This window comes from Crocuta crocuta, unplaced genomic scaffold (genome assembly GCF_008692635.1).
Source record: "Crocuta crocuta isolate KB4526 unplaced genomic scaffold, BGI_CrCroc_1.0 scaffold59-1, whole genome shotgun sequence".
In the NCBI taxonomy this organism is placed as follows: domain Eukaryota; kingdom Metazoa; phylum Chordata; class Mammalia; order Carnivora; family Hyaenidae; genus Crocuta; species Crocuta crocuta.
Genome location: NW_027551579.1, coordinates 3,164,658 through 3,184,241, shown reverse-complemented (window position 1 = coordinate 3,184,241; position 19,584 = coordinate 3,164,658). Strand labels below are relative to the sequence as shown.

Sequence of the window (19,584 nt, the reverse complement as noted above, 5' to 3'; positions counted from 1 at the left end):
GTGGGAACCAGCTTTGGTCTGAGGAGGAGATGGAAACCAGAATCCTGAGGAAGGGTAATCAGCTAGGAGAATGCATGTTGTGAGGTAGCGCTCCCGGGACTATGGGCGACTGTCTGAACCTGAGCAGCTTCCTACTTCCTGCATCTTATCTAGTGCAGGGTATAGTCGGCGACACAATCATTTTCAGTTTAAGAAGTGTATCCACTGCAGGGCACCTGGGTGGCTCAGTAGGTTAAGCACTGGACTCTTGATTTCAGCTCAGGTCATGATCCCAGGGTTGTGGGATCGAGCTCCATGTTAGGCTCCACACATGGGATTCTCTCTCTCTGCCCTTCCCTTACTTGCACTCTCTGTGTGAAAGAAAGAGAGAAAGAAAGAAAGGAACAAAGAAAGGAGTGTAACCATTGCAATAATATATTTGCCTAATATTTTTAAGTAGTTTTAAAAAAAGAAACATGTTTGCAATACTTCATTTCTTGGGTTTCAAATAGTATTATTAAAGTTTAAAATCATCTAATAAGAAAATTTAACAGAAGTGAAACATACATATAAAATATGAGGCATTGATGAGAAAGAGATTTGCCTAAAATAGGGAATTAAATTTGTCCTTGATTTAACTTCTATTCTACTGGTCTCCATATGACAAGACACACTATTCTAATTTGGGCAATTACATAATTTATATAAAAGAAAAATAAATGACAATTAAAATATTTGTCTAATTACTGACTTTTAGTTTAATTATTTATATATTCTTTTTAAGTAGATTCCACACTTAATGTGGGGTTCAAACTCACGACCTGGAGATCCAGAGTTGCATGCTCTAATGACTGAGCCAGGCAGGTGTCCCCATTACTGACTTTTAAAAGTGAAAGTAACTCACATTCATTCATGTGACCACTGCTATTTTAGTTACATAAAATTTCCTATTTGCTTCAAAAAAAAAAAAAAACAAAAAACCAGTCATTACATAAAGTATTCTGTTCTTAGCAGGACAAACAACCCTCTGCAATCAAACTACATTTTTAAAAAAGTTTATTTATTTTGAAAGACGGAGAGAGAAAAATGTGAATGGGGGAGGGCCGGCAGGGGGTGGGGCAGAGAATCCCAAGCAGGCTCCATCACAGGAACCCTGAACTCATGACCTGGGCCGAAATCAAGAGTCAAATGCTGAATGACTCAGCCACTCAGGCACCCCTCAAATTATATTTTTAACTAAGTAAAATATTCTTTCAAAAGATATGGGAAGTGAAGTTACTTATTATATAAAGGAAAAAGAAAATAGCGTTCATATTCTTTTCAGAATTTGCTATTTGACAATCTCTGTCCAGGTCCTTGCTCAAAGACTAAAGAAAAGTTTCTCAAAAAGAGAAATAGGGGGCGGAAGGGAGTCCATTTTAGAAAGACTCCATTTCTGCTCTTTTCCTGCCTGGCCCTATTTATTCATATTCTATATTCTCTCTCTTTCTCTCTCTCTGCCCCTCCCTTACTTACTTACTTACTCTGCGAAAGAAAGGAAGAAAGAAAGAAAGAAAGAAAAGACCTATGTCTAAGTTAAAACTAAAGACGTTGTATTCCTACCCTAAGGGGTAAGAGCAAGAAAGTTAATCATTCTCTGAGTTTCTCCTAGGCCCCAAATGCCTGATAACATCAAGGAGAGCCTGATCCCAGACATGCTTCAGGACATTAGCTTCGAAAAAACCTCAGTTGCCCTTTTAAGGCTGACGCGGTGCCTTAAGAGGCTAACACAGAAGGGTAAAGGAAGTCTCCATAAAACCCAGGGAAGAGACTAAAACTTCTCTCTGGATCCTGTCTGGAGTCACAGCTGAAAAAAAAAGAAAGAAAGAAAGAAAAAAACCTCAGTTGATACTGGTATCAACACACCCTGCCTTGATGAGTCATAAAATAATACCTATTATTATATTATATTTTAATTTATTATTACAGTTTTACTTATTATCATTCCTAAAATAATACCCATCACTTATGTTTGATCAGAGTTTACCCTGGATTCCTGAACAACTTGAAACCTGGACCCTTTTCCCATATAAACTCCTACCCCTAAGCCACNTCAGCACAGAGCCCGACGAGGGGCTTGAACCCACGAACCGTAAGATCATGACCTGCGCCGAAGTCGGACGCTCAACCTACTGAGCCAGCCCCCATTCGCACTATTTTTATTCTTTTTTTTTTAATATTTATTTTTGAAAAAGGGAGAGAGACAGAGTGGGGGAAGGACAGAGAGAGAGGGAGACACAGAATCCGAAGGAGGTTCCAGGCTCTGAGCTGTCAGCACAGAGCCCGATGCAGGGCTCGAACTCACGAATCACGAGAACACGACCCGAGCCAAAGTCGGATGCTTGACCCACTGAGCCACCCAGGCGCCCCCATTCACACTATTTTATAAATGCTTTAACTTTGTCCTGCTCTTGGTTGACTTCTGTCCTGTTCTATGCCAGGACGCTCGTGGCTGGTCTGACAGGACCCTTCGTTGGGTCCTGGTACCCAGCCTTCCTCCATCACCAACGCCCAATCGAATCTGAAAACAATATGAGATCAATTACACAAAATCATTCCCTAATTAAATTTTTTGTGTTATTTCAGGCTGGCTTAATTTCATATTGCTCAAGAGAGCAGCACAAATTAGTACATCACTATTGTAATTACACATTTACCTCATAATAAAAGCATAAAATAGAAAAATTTTAAGCAGCACCACATTGCTTATGTGTTTTGAATGTGAAATGAATTAGTTATTGAGGTACTAGAATGCAAGATAGTTTTTCTTTTTCAGTAAGTTGTTCTCACTCAGCTTTTATCTTAATTTGAATTTAGAATAGGTCCATTTAGAGAATATAACTATTATCTCATAAAAACTTGCCATTATCAGCTAATTGAAAAATTTAAATAAATTGGATCAGTCTCTAGGAGCTATTGTTACAAAACTAGATGCACACATACAAACAATTCATATGCATGAAGTAATAAATTGTCAGGAAGGGTAATGTGATATTGTGACTTTTTTTTGTGATATTGTGACTTTTAATAAGAAATATATATTCCCTCTTCATTCCCTTCTGGCAGAGCTTTAAAAACCCTTGGAATTTGCTAGGTGATAAGAGCCTTAAAGTCCTTTTGTGATTCAGAAGTCCCTTTCAACCACATTGCGTTTGTGTTAATGAGGTGATGTTTGGAAAGGCCCTAAGGATGGGAGTGGATACTAGGGCAACCCCCTGTGGTGGAGAGTTGGAACTTTCAGCCTAAGTCCTGACCCCTAGGAAAGAGAGAGGGGCTGGAAGTTTAATTAGTCACCAAAAGCTAATGCTTAGTCAGGCCCACTTGATAAGCTTCCATACAAACCCACCAGGGGGCTCTTAGGTGGCTCAGTCGGTTGAACATCAGACTCATGATTTAGGCTCAGGTCATAATCTCACAGGGGTGGGATGGAGCCCTGCATCAAGCTCTGCGGTGACCGTGTAGAGCCTGCTTAGGATTCTCTCTCCCTCTGTCTCGGCCCCTTCCCTGCTTGCTCTCTCTCTTTCTCACTTTCAAAATAACCAAATAAACATGAAAAAATTTAAAAACAAAAAACAAAACAAAACAAAAAGCACCAGGGTGGTGCTCACAGAACTGCCAGGTTGGTCGACACATGCGGGTACTGGTAAAGTAAGGAACTCAGAAAGGGTATGAAAGTGCTCCCCTATGCATCTCCTCCAAAGGCAGCTCTGTGGAAATGACTGGCCACAGAAGCGGGTCACTGGAATTTCCCACTTCTAGTCAGTAGGTCAGAAGTACCAGTAACAATCTGGACTTGCTTACTGGGACTGAAGGCAAGGGAAGGAGGGGGTCTGCAGGACAAACCTCTCCCTCTGACACTATCTTCAGGTAGAGTACGTCAGACCTGAACTGCATTGTAGGAAACCCATCTGGTGTTGTGGGATTTCTTGGTGCGGGGAAAAACTACCAGATTTGGCGATCAGAAATGAATAGAGTATTGAGAGTAGGAGAAACACAGGGGGAATTTTTCCTTTAGACACGTTAAAAGATAAACTGGGGCACATTAAAGTTTTGAAGAGTTTATTTGGACAAACATCAGTTTGATGGAGGCAAAGCCTTTCTAAAAGTGGTTAGGGACATCCACCCCCTAGGATGTGAGTGAAGGGTGTTTATAAAGCAGACATGAAAACAAAGCAAAGAAATTATGTGATTGGCTCTAGCTTAGGCAGTTGTCTTATGTGGGAAAGTCAGTTGGCTCTTTATGATTGGTTCTTCCCAAGCTCTCATTTCTTAACCTGAAGCATTTATAGGAATTGGCTCTGGCTTAGGTTTGGGTTAGCTTACGGTGGCTGCCAATGCATTAGAGCCATCTCAGTCAAATGGACTCCTTGACTGATTACTTTAACACAGATAAAGAAGCATATATAATATTGTTGAAAAATTTTCCATGTTCCAGAAATATTTATAAACCAAAAAATTATGTTATTTATTTTTCTCAACATTATATACCATTATGAAGATGATACAGGAACATATATGTATAGAGCTATATGGACTCATGCTATGATGTGTGTATTACTGTTTAACGACATGTTTTTTGAAATTACCAAAAAAAATTCAACTTGCCTTAGGTACTCTTGTTTCTAAGGAATCTGTCCAAATTTTGTACATTTTCAGTACATATACAAATATAAATATACAAAGAGTATGTTTGGACATTAGGAAAGAATTTTTATACTGTTAAATATAGTAGTTTTTGTCGAAGACAAATGATATGGGCCATTTAGGTGGTTTTTCCCAAGAAATATGTATCAGGTGATGTAATTTGTCTCTTCTAGTGTAAAAAACATTTCTGCTCTGGTTACCATACTAGAGATGGTCTCTTGTTAGGAAGATGCTCCCTTATGCCTGCCACAGAATTACCTCAAACTCTGACCCAGAGAGGGTTTCTGAGCGCATTTGCCAGGTTGCCATTAGATATCCAGGAGCCTCTGCTGATGCTAAAGAGAGGGCATCCGTGAAGGTCCCTTATTGCTCCTGACTTCCCCAGACCGTGTGCATGGATGGTGTAACAGAAGGTGTGTCTGCGTCATTGACAAATAAGACTTTGTCCACCTTTGATCACTATGGATCTGATCTGGGCACGGATGAGGGATCTTACATTTTCCTGTCCTCTAAATTTGAATTGGGAGTAAGTGATGAGTGTTGGGTTTACTTTACTGCATAGGTGAGCCATATGCACACATACACACACAAGCACACAGACGCACGCAGAGAAACAGAGCAAAATGACTATAATTTTTCCAATCATGATTGTTCTTTTGTTCTCATAGAAGTTTGTAAAATTGCTTTTCAGAAGCAAGGATTCAGCTTGGATTTTCAGCAGGAAATCCTGTGCCAAATGTCTGATAAATAAATCTCTGATTTATGAATCTACAGCTCTATGTTCCTGCTCAAGCTGCATGGAAAGAAGTAATGATTCAAAGGTGGTAGGCAATCATTTCATCCCCTAACCTGGAGGAGTGGGCATTTACCAGCCAAATTGAAAAAATGTTCAACTACTTCTATACGAATCAGCATGTGCTGTAAAGCTGGGCTCGCACTTACGTCCCCTGCTTTGCTTACTTATAATGGCTCATACTTGTTTTCATAAGTTCTCCTGTATATCGTTTCTGCATCATGCAGGAAAAGCTTCCTCTGCTGAGCAAAACTGGGCCAGGAGGAAGGGAGGGATAGGAGGAGAGAATGGGTCCCTACCCAGTCCAATCACTTTATTCCCTACAGAGATGAGCATATGTCGCTCTACATTACCCAGTACATTTATCTCACCCACCAGGGGAATAGTTCACAAAATTTAAAATTCCACACTCTAATGAGCAACTCATGCAATCTTATGTCTCTTAAGGGGATTCTCTATTTGTTGAATCTACAAAATAAAAGTGTTTCCTCATTTCAGCCATCTTTTTCATTGCCCGCATCCTATTAATCATTAAGTTCTGTTTTCCTGCCTTTTAAATATTTATGACTCAATCTCCTATGGTCCTACTCACCAGCTTCATTGCCACCACCTTCGTTCAAGGCCATCATTTCCAATCTGGATTGCTACAGCGTCCCAGGCATTGTACAAAACCCTGGAGATTAAAACAAATAGCTCCACTATCGTTCTCTGCCTAAGTTCCTTTTCTCTTGAAACTAGTCTTTCATGACAGACGGGATGAGTGTATAGTATGTTTGTCCTAGGTATAACCCTATTATTTGGGCAAGGGGAAGGCCCCAGGGCTGAATTCCTAACCTCACTTAGAACAAAATCCTCAGCTCCAGGAATTTGGATTCAGAACAGCATGATTTTATTTAATGCCTGTCGGAACATGGACCAAAGCAATTATTTTCTACCATGTATGAACGTAGAATATCTGATAAATGAGTCTGCACAACTAAGTAAAGAGAAACCAGCCTATGGGCCTAGTGGAGGAGCTGTCTGGCCCATTGAGTTCCAGCCATGATCTCAGGGCCTCAGGAGGCCCAGAGATCCTTTTGGCCTCTATTTTCCATTTTGAAAAACAGGTCATCCTAGGAAATTTTCTTTTTCCTTATCTGAGTTTGAAAGTGGTTTTTGTTTGTTTGTTTTGTTTTGTTTTTGTTTTTGTTTTGTTACTTGGGACTTACAGGACCTTAACAAAGGAAATCACCAACATTTAGAGAAGAAAAGATCAAAGTTGAAGGGAAAACAAATATATAAGCCAATGAGTGATGGTTGATATAGCCACAAAAGAGATTAAAATAAGGCGTGAAAAAGATTATTCTAAACAAAAAAGATATATGAAAACATAATTCCAAAGCAAATAATAACATAGCCCCAGCTAAGAAATAACAAATAATTATTGTTAAGTTTAAGAGTTGTAACTGAAAGGAACACTTTCATTTAAATTCAGTTCTCCGTGAAGCCCTGTAAATCTTATCTAAGCAGTTATTCCTGCAGATAATACCTCAGACAAAATTAATGTCTGGAATTGAATTGCCTGAATGGATTCTTCCAGTGTGAACTGGAGTTCTAAGCCCTAGTGGAACTATAGGGAGGGTGGATTTGCCTATTAATTTGGTAGATGGTTTGCAAATATTTTCTTCCTTCCCTTTATCTTTTGAACAGTTGTGGTTAAAATCTATTTCCTTGACATTCTATGCAAGCCTGTATACTAGACGCTTCTCTTTATCTATTATGTAGCTTTTCCTGTGTACTTCATACCAAACTATAATCAATTTAAAGTTTGAAATGTTTCACATATTTTCTTCTGCCTAAGATTTATTACCTATTCAGAACATTATTGATGCTCACTAAATGTTTATTGAATGAGTCATGCAAAATTGAGTAAATACTTTCCCTGTGTCCGGGACCAGCAAAATGGGGCTTGCAGGTCAAAGTCAGACCACTATTTGTGTGGATAAAGTTTTATTGTTACACAGTGATAGTCATTGATCTGTGCATTGCCTATGTGGCCTTAGTGTATGACAGCACATCTGAATAAATGAGACTGAGACCATGTGGCCTGTGAAGTCTGAAATCTTTACTACTGGACTATATTTTACAGGAAAAGTGTGTAGACCTCTGCACTGTTATTATTTCTGTGTAGGCAATCCAATTCTGTTTTGTAGCTGAATAATTTTCTAGGTTCATATGCAGTCTGTAAGTTCAGATGACAACCTTGTCCCACTAATTGGACCATGGATGACTTTAACTGAAATTCTTTTGTGTATAAGGGACAAGGGCAAGGGTGCCTGGGTGGCACAGTCAGTTAGGCCTCTGACTCTTGATTTCAGCTCATGTCAATGATCTCAGTGTTGTGAGATGGAGCCCTGGTTGCTCTGTGCTGGATGTGGAGCCTGCTTGAGATTCACTCTCTCCCTCCGTCTCTCTGTCCTTCGCCACTCACATGCATACTCTCTCCTTCTCTCTCTAAAAAAGACACATAAATAAGTAGCAAGGGCAGAATTTAATTATTTGTTTAGACATGGAAAAAATAATTTTAAAAAGGTAATTGTAATATTTCTATTCTTTAATGACTTTATATAATGTTTGATGGTGATGATAGTAATTGACATATTTATACTGCTGGCTGATTTAGTATCTCAAACATATTATGCCTAAAAATTATTTGACTCCTTCTGAAGTAATTTATCAGTGTTTTGACAAATGCCAATATTCTTCTTGCTTCTCAAAGGAGCAAAAATTCCTGTCCTTTCAAAGGTTCTTCTAACTAGACTAAGAATCAAATTGACATGAGACAGATTAACAGGAGAAAAATCAAATTTAATAGGTATATATGTATGGGGAATCCACATAGAACTGGAAATTCCAAAGATAGGTAAAATGAGTTAATATGGCATTCTGAACTCAAGCCCTCGAGTTGAACTCAACTCAAGCCCAAGTTGAACTCAATTCTTTTCAAGGAAAAGAGGGTAAGGGTCTTATTGCACTTTATAGGGAAAGAAGAAATGTAGATATTTGGTAATTAGATGTTAGCCCTACCACACAGATGGTTCACTCAGATAAAATTTGTCCCTGTTAATAACCCCTATTCTGAGAAATATGCCCAATTTAGATTCTCCTGAGTGTTTTAGGGAGGGGCAAGAGTTCCCCTTGAGCACACAGGATCTCAAGTGACTTCAACTCAAAATAATCCACATGCCAACGTGATATATTCTGGAAGGGGCATCTACCCTGAACCCCTTCACATTTCAAAGATAGTATTCAAATTTCAAACTCGTAACTATATATCAACTTAGTTTAGTATAAATCAATATCCTTACTAGTCTTTATCTTTCCTAGTCTTTACCAGGAACATTCTAAATGCCTAGAAAGTGTCTTCCCATTTTTGGCTACTCAAAAAATATCCACACATTACAGTAAGAATATAGGACTACTATTTTTAGCTAGTACTCAATATGTTACCTTGGGCCATTCTGTCTCTTGGGATCTTATTAGTAAAGACAAGAATGCCTGTAAAAAAAATTCAATGAGGAAACAAGAAAAAATTAAGCTCTCATTCTCAATGAAAGTCTTGACTTCACAGACAATAAAGGCAAAACAAATGCAAAGTATTATTGCAATATTCTGGTGAAGAATTCTGGAACCAAAATACACCTGGTTAATTTTTTAATATGTATTTAAAGAAATATAGTATTACTATAATCTTGGGTGGTATAAGGGATTTTCTGGATGTCAAACTATGTCTTCTGAAGCGTAAGGATTTGTCAGGGGGACCTCAGGGTGTGATGTCATGTCATGTCACAAATGAGAAAACCATCTGCCAGAACTCCCACTCTGGTCTCACCCACGGTGTTCTGCATTTACATCTAGATGTTGAGATTCTATATGAGATTTTCTCTGGAAAAATGTTTACATGCTCAAACATACTGTCATTTAATGTTAAGGGATTTGTTACCTACTTATCCCTTAAGGCTGTGCAAGATTTATGCTTGTGATAAGCCAGTTAGCAGACAGCCACAAACTCAGACAAATGTCAACCTGATCCCTTCCTATACTCACATATGTAAGGGTTTTCTTAACAGGACAGTTTCAAATTGTTGTCTCCGTGTAAATATCCAAACAGGGTTTTTTTTTAATTGAAGGTGGGTTTTCCACATTTGTGTACAGTAAACTAAGTTGGTAGACTAAGTTTATGTTATTGGCTCCTACTCCAACCCAATATAATAAAGTAGCACGCTCACTCACGTGCACGCGCGCACACACACATACTCCAAAACAAGTTGAGAAATAAAAAGAGAAACATCAAGAACCAGAAATTTTGCGATATTCCTGGAAAAAATTGAGATCAGAAGAAATTAACTGAGGAATGGCATACCAAACTAGATCCCATAAGAAAGTACTGGTGGAAAACACGGAATGGAAGGGAGGGCTTTTATGTATATTTACCCAGAAGTGAAAGACCAGAGAGGCTAAGGCAGGAGGGAGACTTAAAACCAAGGCTAGTACAACAGAAGGAGCAAACGAGTACTCACACTATTCATGTAGCTTACACGCTACGCTTGGTGCAAGTTTGCAATGGCACAATATTCTCCCTGCAGTCAGGAACAGAAGCTGTGAGGGCATGAACTTGAATCCGAAAGAAGCTCTTTCACCTGGAGAAAAATATGAGAGGTCTACATTCAAGGTACCCAACCAGCTGTTGGTATGTTCAGCAGATATTTGTTCATTCTCCTTAAAACAGAATGGAATATAAGCATCAGGAATGTATATGGCACCTTCCCTAAACAAGTACAGAGTTTTTCAAATTGAAATCTCCAATTTCTAAGGAGAATCATTACAAAAACAGTAAACGAGTAGATGATAGTACCTCCTAGGAAATAATGGGATAAACATGACGGGACTTTAGGGGAAGTTTTAGATTCACGAAAAATAATTACAAAGATTGCATGAAAATTTAAATTAGGAAAAATTAGAAAGATTTCAAGGAAATTAAAATTAGGAATAATTACAAAGATTCGTGAAAGTAAAAATTATGATCATTGGATGGATGTGCCAAATGGACAAAATGAAATACAAACTAGCTAGGAAGACTGAGTGGAGGAATTTTTCCTCTGTGAGAAACAATGAAATGTAAGTATGAATAGCAAAATAACTAAAATATGGAGGTTAGATCCCAAAACTGAAACAGATTTTCATTAGGTATTCTAGCAGAAATGAGTGAATAGAGGAGAGAAATACATTCAAGAAAACCCAATAAATTCGTAAATTGTTAGATTGATTATCAAAAGTACGTAGCAAGGTATTTTTAAATAAGAAAGACCTGTGTGTCTGGATGCATTGTAAAGATATTTAAAGATATTAAGAATAAAGATATTTCTAAGAGCTTCTAGTAACAAAAGAACAGATTCAAGAAAACAATGAAAAAGTACCTTAAACTACTGGTGACAAATGCATTTAGATCAGCATTATATACTTATTAAAATTTTCACAACAAACATAGATGTTTGAATATTAAAGGCATTTAACCTAAAACATGAAAAGCTGATAAATAGCACCTTATCAAAATTAAATTATTTTGCTCTGTGACAGTCCATGTGAAGGGGATAAAAATAATGTCTAAACCAGAAGAAATATTGTAAAGCATATATCTGACAAAGGACTTGTATCTAGGATATTTTTGAAAACTCTTAAAACTCAACATATTAACATACAATCCAATTAGAAAATGGGCACAAAATGGAAACAAACCAAAAACCATGAGCAGACATTTCTCCAAAGAGGATATCCACGTGGCAAATAAGCATGTGAAAATGTTTCCCATCATTGGTCATTGAGGAAATAAAACTCAAAAGTGCAATGATACCACAGTACAACTATTACAATGGCTAAAATACAGAATAGTGATAATACTAATTTCTGGTAAGGATGCAGAAAAGCTGGGTCTCACGTTGTTTGTCTGTGGGAATGTAAAATGATACAGCCAGTATGGGAAATAGTTGGGCAGTTTCTTTTAAAGCTAAACATTTAGCTACCATATAACCCAGGAATTGCACTCCTGAATGTCTATCCCAGGTAAATGAAAACTCTGTCCACACGAAAACCTGTACACAATTCTTCATAGGAGCATTTTGTACCTTGGGGCCTTGTCTTGTTGACAAAGATCTTAATGTCTTCAGTGGAACTGACTCCCAAAATATAAACATAGGTTAAAGGAAGTGGCAACCTGGAGAAACACATTCACAAACTGTACAATAAAAAACTGACAAATTCCTACAATATAGACAGAAAATCAGAAAGAAATATAGAAATTGACTCCAGATGGAGAGTTCATTGTATCCAAGTATACAAAATTGAGATTATGTCAAAATTTTATAATTTGTGGGTGATTGTGTGAATTGGTAAAATATTTTAGAAGTCAGTTTAGAATGACCTATCAGAATAAAGAACCTGATATGCTTTGAATAAGGGAATCCTGCCTCTAGGAATCTACCCTCCATAAAGACGCTTCACTGACTGAGCCACTCAGGTGCCCCACAAGGTTCTTAATTTTAGAGAACAAACTGATGGGCTACCAGAGGGGAGGGAGGTGGAGTGATGGGTGGAAGCGGTGATGAAGATTAAGGAGTACACTTATCATGATGAGTACCAGGTGTCATATGGAAGTGTTGAATCTTGTACAGCTGAATCTAATATTACACTATCTGTTAACTAACTGGAATTTAAATAAAAACTTAAAGAAAGTCTATACTATGAAAAACCATGCAGCTGCCTAGAAAAATGCAAAAAATCTATACATTTTAAACTGGAAGTCTTTTCAAGATGCATTTTCCAATGATAAAAGCAAATTGCATACAACAGATATAACATGTACACATGGAAAGGCATGCATATGTTGTATATTTATAGATATACATACTACAAATAAAAAATAACTATATTAAATACAAACTTTTTTCCAGATTTTTTTCTATGTGCAATTAGCAGTTTTGCTACATTAGTCAGAATCTTTTCTTGTTTAAAATTTCTTTTTATATTACTGTGGTAACATTTTTTTGGTAAATGTACAGAGATAATTTATCCATGGAACAGAACAGAACCCCAAAGCAGATACATGCAAATACAGAGAGCTGATTTGCCAGAGTGAACAATGAATATCATCAAGAGGATGATATTTGTCCTCATTTGTCCTGAGACATTTGCTTATTTACATGTAAAGAAGTCAAACTGAATTCATACTTCGTTCCACATACTAAGTATATTCACTCCATGTTGCTTTAAGTCTTGAATGTGGGAAGCATAGCCATAAAATTATGAAAGATAAAATTAAAAATCTGAAATGAAAGATTGGTAGATTTCATTGGGTTCAGTTTAAGAATTTCTACTCGTCAAAAGGACATTAGAAACATGATAAAACAAAATACTGAGATAATTGCATTTTATGTGGCTCCCAAATGGTAGTATCCAGAAAACTTAAGGAAATCCAATAGGAATTAAAAGCTAAACAGATCACTGGGGATATCAATTAAACCTTCCATGAGACACCATTTAGCATTCAACATGTAAAAAACATAGAAATCCTATATTCTGTGTACTGACAATGATTTGGAATCAGGGATATGCTTGTCCATTGAGGTCAATTAATTGCACCATTTCAGAAAACAGATATGCAGATCCCAGTCAACTTGGACATTGCCATGCCAAATGAGCCACCATTTCCACTCCTCAGAATATATATTTGACCAATTAATATTTCTTTAAGAAAATTAATATGTATATTTGATTTTTTAAGTATTCCAAAATTGTACTCACTAGCAAAATTGCAAGATGATTTATAACAGCAAAAACCTGGGAACAATGTAATTGTACATCTTAGTAGAATGGATAAAAGTTGTTTATAAATATGAAAGGAATTTTATATTGCAGCGATAATGAATAAACTACAATAAAATGCATCAGGGTGGATAAATATTATAAAGAAAGATCCAGTATAATTCCATTTCCATAAAGCATAAAAGCATGCAAAACTGACAATATGTTATTTAAGTACAGGTTAAGTGACATAGCCATAAAGTGATCAAGGAAATAACACAAAATTTAGGAAACTGCTTTCCCGTAAGTGTGGGAAAGGGGGAGCCAATGGGTGAGACATGCACTGAGTTTTAAGGCCTATAGTGAAGATCATCATCTTACTGGAATGCTTTAAACAGTAAATATTTGTTGTATACAGTTCTTCTCCTGTTTTTCTTTTCCCCATTTGCAATTTGCTTATGTAGTAGAACTCTATTTGTCAAATGCAAAGATTAGTTGTGTTGATATAAACTTTACTAGACCCAAGGATCCTTCTGGAACTTAAAATGATGATCAGAATATGCAAAATTTAAAATCATATTCTTCACAGAAGTATCCTACCTTAAGATTTTAAATGTGTAGAATCATAAAGCTTACGTTTCATTCATTTGTTCATTCACAAAATATTAATTGGTTATCTGGGCAGGCTATGTGCTGGGCAGTGGTAAGAAACAAATGAACAAAACAGTAAAAGTGCCATTTTTCAGTCTATAGTGTAATCGTCGTCATAACAATATTCTGGGAGTGAGTACTAATGACGTGTTGATAATAATAGTATGTAAATATATTTAATACTTTAGCATACAGTTACTGCTTCTTTTTAAAAAAATAGATCTTTTCAGCTTAATGATACTTTTTTTTCATTTTTTATTTTGATTAATGCTCCTTGAGTGAATAGAAACTTTACTAATTCCATGCTATTCAACTAAAAACATTTCTCATTATCCATAATAATGATATGTTTAAGTTTCTGGTTAAATTCATGCTATTTGAAGGAAGTCATCCAAACAGCTTCCGGAACCTATCAGGGTAAAAATCTATGCTAAAAATAAAAGCTATTTTTAAAGTTTATTTATTTATTTTTGAAAGAGAGAGAGCGTGAGCAGGGGAGGGGAGACACAGAATCCCAGGCAGGTTCTAGCCACAGGGCTCAAACTCATGAACCATGAGATTATGACCTAAGCCCAAACGAAGAGTCAGAGGTTTAACCAGCTGAGCCACCTAGGTACCACAAGAAGAGGTATTTTTAAGTATTGGTTTAATCATTTCTTTAAATTTCTAAAATGTCATTTAATTAAGAAAATAGCTAAAGAAAGAAAATGTGTATTTTCCTCCACAAAGAGGTCTTTAAAAATAATCTTAGATCGGTTATAAGGAAGAATATTTATCGAGTTGTCAAGTCACTATGTAGTACATGAGAAACCCATATAACATTATATATCAACTCTACTTCAGCAATAAAAATATTTAGCGTATCATTAATCCATCAGGAAATACTCAAATATCTTGTAATATCTTCTTAAGAAAACAGCATGCTATAAAACTATGCTGTTATAGCAGTAATACTAATATGACTTTAAAAATAAATGAGAAACAATAATATTACTAAAACATTGGATTTTCATTTTCTGGTTCTCTCTCTAGATCATCAGAGCATGTGTGTGTGTGTGTGTGTGTGTGTGTGTGTGTGTGTGTCTGTGTGTGTGTGTGTCTGTGTACTTGCATGTCAAATGAGCTCTTTTCATTCATTTCTGCTTTTTGTTTTTTAACTCTCCGGAAGTAGTAACATACCATTTGTGACACTGTAAATCTCCAAGCTACCAATTATGATGTCACTATGCATAAATGCAGTTATTAGCAAAGCAGTAGGAAGAACAAATTATTTTTCTGAGACAATTTTTCTATATTCTTGCAAGTGTTTTTGGTAATAAAAGACAGGAAAAAAAATAAAAATGCAAACTGGAGATCTGTGATGTCTCATTACAGTCATTTCCTGTCAGGTAGGATTCTCTGAGATTTCTTAAACATTTGAGCTGTGAGGCAGCTTGAGTGAAAGCCACGATTGAGAGGAATGGGGACAGTGCGACCAAGAGGGTGTTTGTCCTGCTGACCTCAGGACTGGGGGCAAACGCTTGTGATAAACTCACTACTGAAGTGGACTAATTTTTTTTTAACTTTTTTAATAACGTTTTAATGTTTACCTTTGAGAGAGAGGCAGAATGAGAGCAAGGGAAGGGCAGAGAGAGGAGACACAGAATCTGAAGCAGGCTCCAGGCTCTGAGCTGTCAGCACAGAGCCTGACACGGGACCCGGACTCACAAACCCCGAGACCATGACCTGAGCTGAAGTCGGATGCTTAACCGACTCAGCCACCCAGGCGACCACGGAAGCAGATTTAGCTGATTAAACATTAGAAACTTAATTTGAGAATATTAAATTCGTAAGTTTGGAAATGTGCAACCATTTCAAATTTTACATGTATAATGTGTATTTTACATGTTTGTTTTCTGTTGAGCAAATTCTCGACCCACACAATATCCGGAAGGGTCAAAGCAATGGCCAGTCTTGGTCCTAGGGCTTACTGAGAGGTATGCACATTTTAAATATTTTTAATTATAATAATACCTAGAGGAAATATGAATAATAAAAACCACTCAGATTTCTCTATTTAAGAACTTCATAATAAGAGGGTTTTTTATTTTATTTTATTTTTATTTATGAGAGAGAGAGAAAGAGCAAGCACAAGTGGTGGAGGGGTAGAGCGTGAGAGAGAGAATCTCAAGCAGGCTCCATATTCAGTGAGGAGCCGGACAGACACAGGGTTTGTTCCCATGACCTTGGGATCATGACCTGAACTGAAATCAAGAGTTGGTCACCTGCTCAACCAAATGAGCCACCCAGGTGCCCCATGAGTTTTAATTTCTTCTCTGTGTGGGGGAAGAATTTAGGTTTTGAAGTGATGGATTGCCCTGTGGGGTTTTGTTTTTTTTTTCATTTTTTTGTTTTGTTTTGTTTTCTGTTTGTGTTAGTTTTTTGGTTTTGTGTTTTTGCCTTTAACTTGTATTCACTCATGTTGCCAAAATGAGTAACAAAAGCAAATGTAAGGTTATTAAAGTGACATTTTGAGTCCTGATGTTGTTCCAACACATTACAAACCAAATTATATGTAAACCATAGATGATATTTTCATAAAAGTTTCAAAATTTTCCAAATAAGTGATGCCTAGGAATATTGTTGTTGCTTTCCCATTACAGGTGATCACTGACAGGCTTTTGGATACCTTGATTTCTTTCTTAGGGATGATGACTGAAAATAGTACGGAAATTTCAGACAGAAAATGCCAGCTATTTCTTTGAAAATCAGATAATTGCATGTATTTTTAAGGCATAATTTGCATCCAATAAAATGTACCTGTTTTCAATGTATACACAGATGTATACACTCATGTAATCGCCATCACAGAAAAGATACAGAGCATTTCTGTTCCTTCAAAAAATGTTTTTTGATCTCTTTGAAATCAATTTCCCTAACTTTTCAGGCACAGGTAACCAATGATTTGTTTTCAAAATTTCATTACAAATTTTTCTCCTCTAAATTTCATGTGAATGATGTCTATGGTAGATTCGATTTTGTATCTAGAATCTTTCACTTGGCATGATTTTTTTCAAGATTCATGTTGTAGTGGATTTAAGTAGTTTGTTCATTTTTATTTTTAAATAGTACTACAGCACAATTTATCCATTCATCTGCTGATAAAAATTCGAATGGTTTCTAATTTTTGTTAGTATGAATAAAACTGCTACAAACAATTGTGTATACATCTTTGTGCAAACACATCATATCTCTAGAGGAAGTACCTAAATGCCTAAAAATGGAATTACTGGGACATCTAATAAGTGTAAGAATATCTTTAATTTTTTCCCAAAAGGGTTATATTAGTTTCCATTCTCATCTTCAAATTAGAGGGTATTCATAATTTGTTCCTTATAATTCTCATGTTAGCCAACACTTGGAATTGTTATATTTTTAAATTCGAGTCATTTTGATGGGTGTACAGTGGTATCTCATGTTTGGTGTAATTTTGATTTGCTAAATGATCTTCCCTTGATTCTGGGCTGATTGTAATGTTGTTGTTTCCAGTCGGAACAAATGAAAGAACAGAAAAGGGGGTCAGTGGGTGCTAGTTGAGATCCCACGAGGGGTCAGCATCACTTTCACCACAGGCCTGTTTACCCTGAGGAAGATTCTCTGAAGACATTGCCTGCATTTTGATGAGAGCTGAAATTGGAAATAAGAATAATTAGTGCTGTCCCTAGAACGTCCTTTAATATCAGAGTCACCGAATAAGTTGATCTTTTTTGTTTGTTCATCTTGTTTTGTTGAAGATATCAACTTAGCTAGAGATACCAACCTAGTAAAACAAATCAGGAGGCCTAGGAAGGGCTCGGATCAACTAGTATTAACTATCTTAAGATAGCCATTACTCATTCTGCAAAAGTGAGGTCTTTTAAATGTTTTTTGAACGCTTATTTATTTTTCAGAGAGAGAGAGAGAGAGAGTATGAGTGGGAAAGAGGCAGAGAGAGAGGGAGACACAGAATCCAAAGCAGGTTCCAGGCTCTGAGCTGCCAGCACAGAGCCCAGACACAGGGTTTGAACTCAGACCACAAGATCATGACCTAAGTTGAAGTCAGAAGTTTAACTAACTGAGCCACTCAGGTGCACCCCCTTCTTTTAACATTTTTGAAGTCTCCTAATTTCTAATGATGTAACAAGAATAACTTTTGTAAGCAAAGAGAGTCTGGGAATAACATCTCCTACCAGCATGATGTCAATGGAAAATTGACTTTCCTTTTCTTCATCTCACATCAGGGAGAAAAGTGAGATTTAGGGAGTTTAAATTATTCGCCAAAGATCACAAGAGTGATAGAGCTTGGATCAAATCAGGACACTCTTATGCTGGAGCCATACCACCTCATCAAGTGTCACTGGATGTAATTTCTTAGCAAGTGATGCTGTGTATACCCAAAAGTTTTACCATCTCTATGTTTTGGTGGATCTCTGGGTTTTTTAGTCCCCAGATACATCAACTCAGTCCAAATCTTATTCAACTCGATCTCGTTTATGGAACTCCTGTCTGTTGGGCTGGAGAAAAAGCAGTGTTGGACTGAGAGCATCTTATTTCCTGTCTTTCCCTGCACATGACAGTTTTCCTGTAACCTAGTGTAGCACTTTGAAAATCAGCAAAGCAGAAGTGACAGCCTTGTAACTCACAAACTCCACTGAGATGGCGCTGGTATGACAAACTTGCCTCAGCTGTCTGTATATAAATTAGGAATTTCTAAAGCTTTCAATATGAAAGTTGCTATGAACTGCTTTGTTTCAAACAGAAACCATTGAAATGCTAATTAGGATATATTCCTTCCAAAGTAATTTTAAATGGCTTTTGGGGAAAAGTAGACCCATTTACTCTTTTAAGTTTTTACTGGGGAGGTTTCTCCTTGTGAGAGAATGGACACTTTTGTGAACTACTGTAGGACAGGACATATATTTTAGAAGTCATTCTAAATCTTGCGATGTGGCAGATAAAATGTTTATACTGCTTGTATTTTATTGGACACCATAAATACAAGAACTGAATGATTTGGGATGCTAGGAGATAGAGGGAGGGAAAAATAAACCTTTAAAATTATTATTTGAATTATCATCTTCCTTAGGGGACCCTCAACTTCTCCCCAAGATAGAAAGTACCCTCATGGGAAGAGAAATACATTCAGTCTTTCTAGGGGGACTGTCAAAATTGTCATTATGTTTTTACTTCTTGGTTTCTTTCTCTCCTTCCTTTCCTTTCCCTTCCCATTTCTAAATACATTCTGAGGTACTAGTGGGTTAGGTATTTAACATCTGAATTTGGGTGGGTGAGAGGACACAATTCCGCCCATAATAGTAATGAAATATAAATGTTTAATATTATTGCCCCCCAATTTCCCAGCAGTATTTTCTTTTTTTTCTTTTTTCTAGGAGAGAGAGAGAGCAGGAGAGGGTCAGAGAGAGAGGGAGTGACAGACTCTGAAACAGGCTCCAGGCTCTGAGCTGGCAGTCAGCACAGAGCCCGACGTGGGGCTCGAACCCACGAACCGCGAGATCATGACCTAAGCGAAAGTCGGACGCTTAACCAACTAAGCCACCCAGGCGCCCCTCCCAGCAGTATTTTCTACTGGATTCTTCCTATAGTCGTTAGGTACTTATCTTTTT

The 19,584-nt window shown here is 37.0% G+C and overlaps 1 non-coding gene across 1 annotated transcript; it reads left to right on the top strand.

Annotated features, from left to right (window-relative positions):
* The first annotated feature begins 1,707 nt into the window (after positions 1-1,707).
* LOC144221281 (small nucleolar RNA SNORA26) lies at positions 1,708-1,827 on the top strand. Its single transcript, XR_013332011.1, has one exon. It is a non-coding gene; the product is annotated as a small nucleolar RNA SNORA26 (small nucleolar RNA).
* The last annotated feature ends 17,757 nt before the right edge of the window (positions 1,828-19,584 follow it).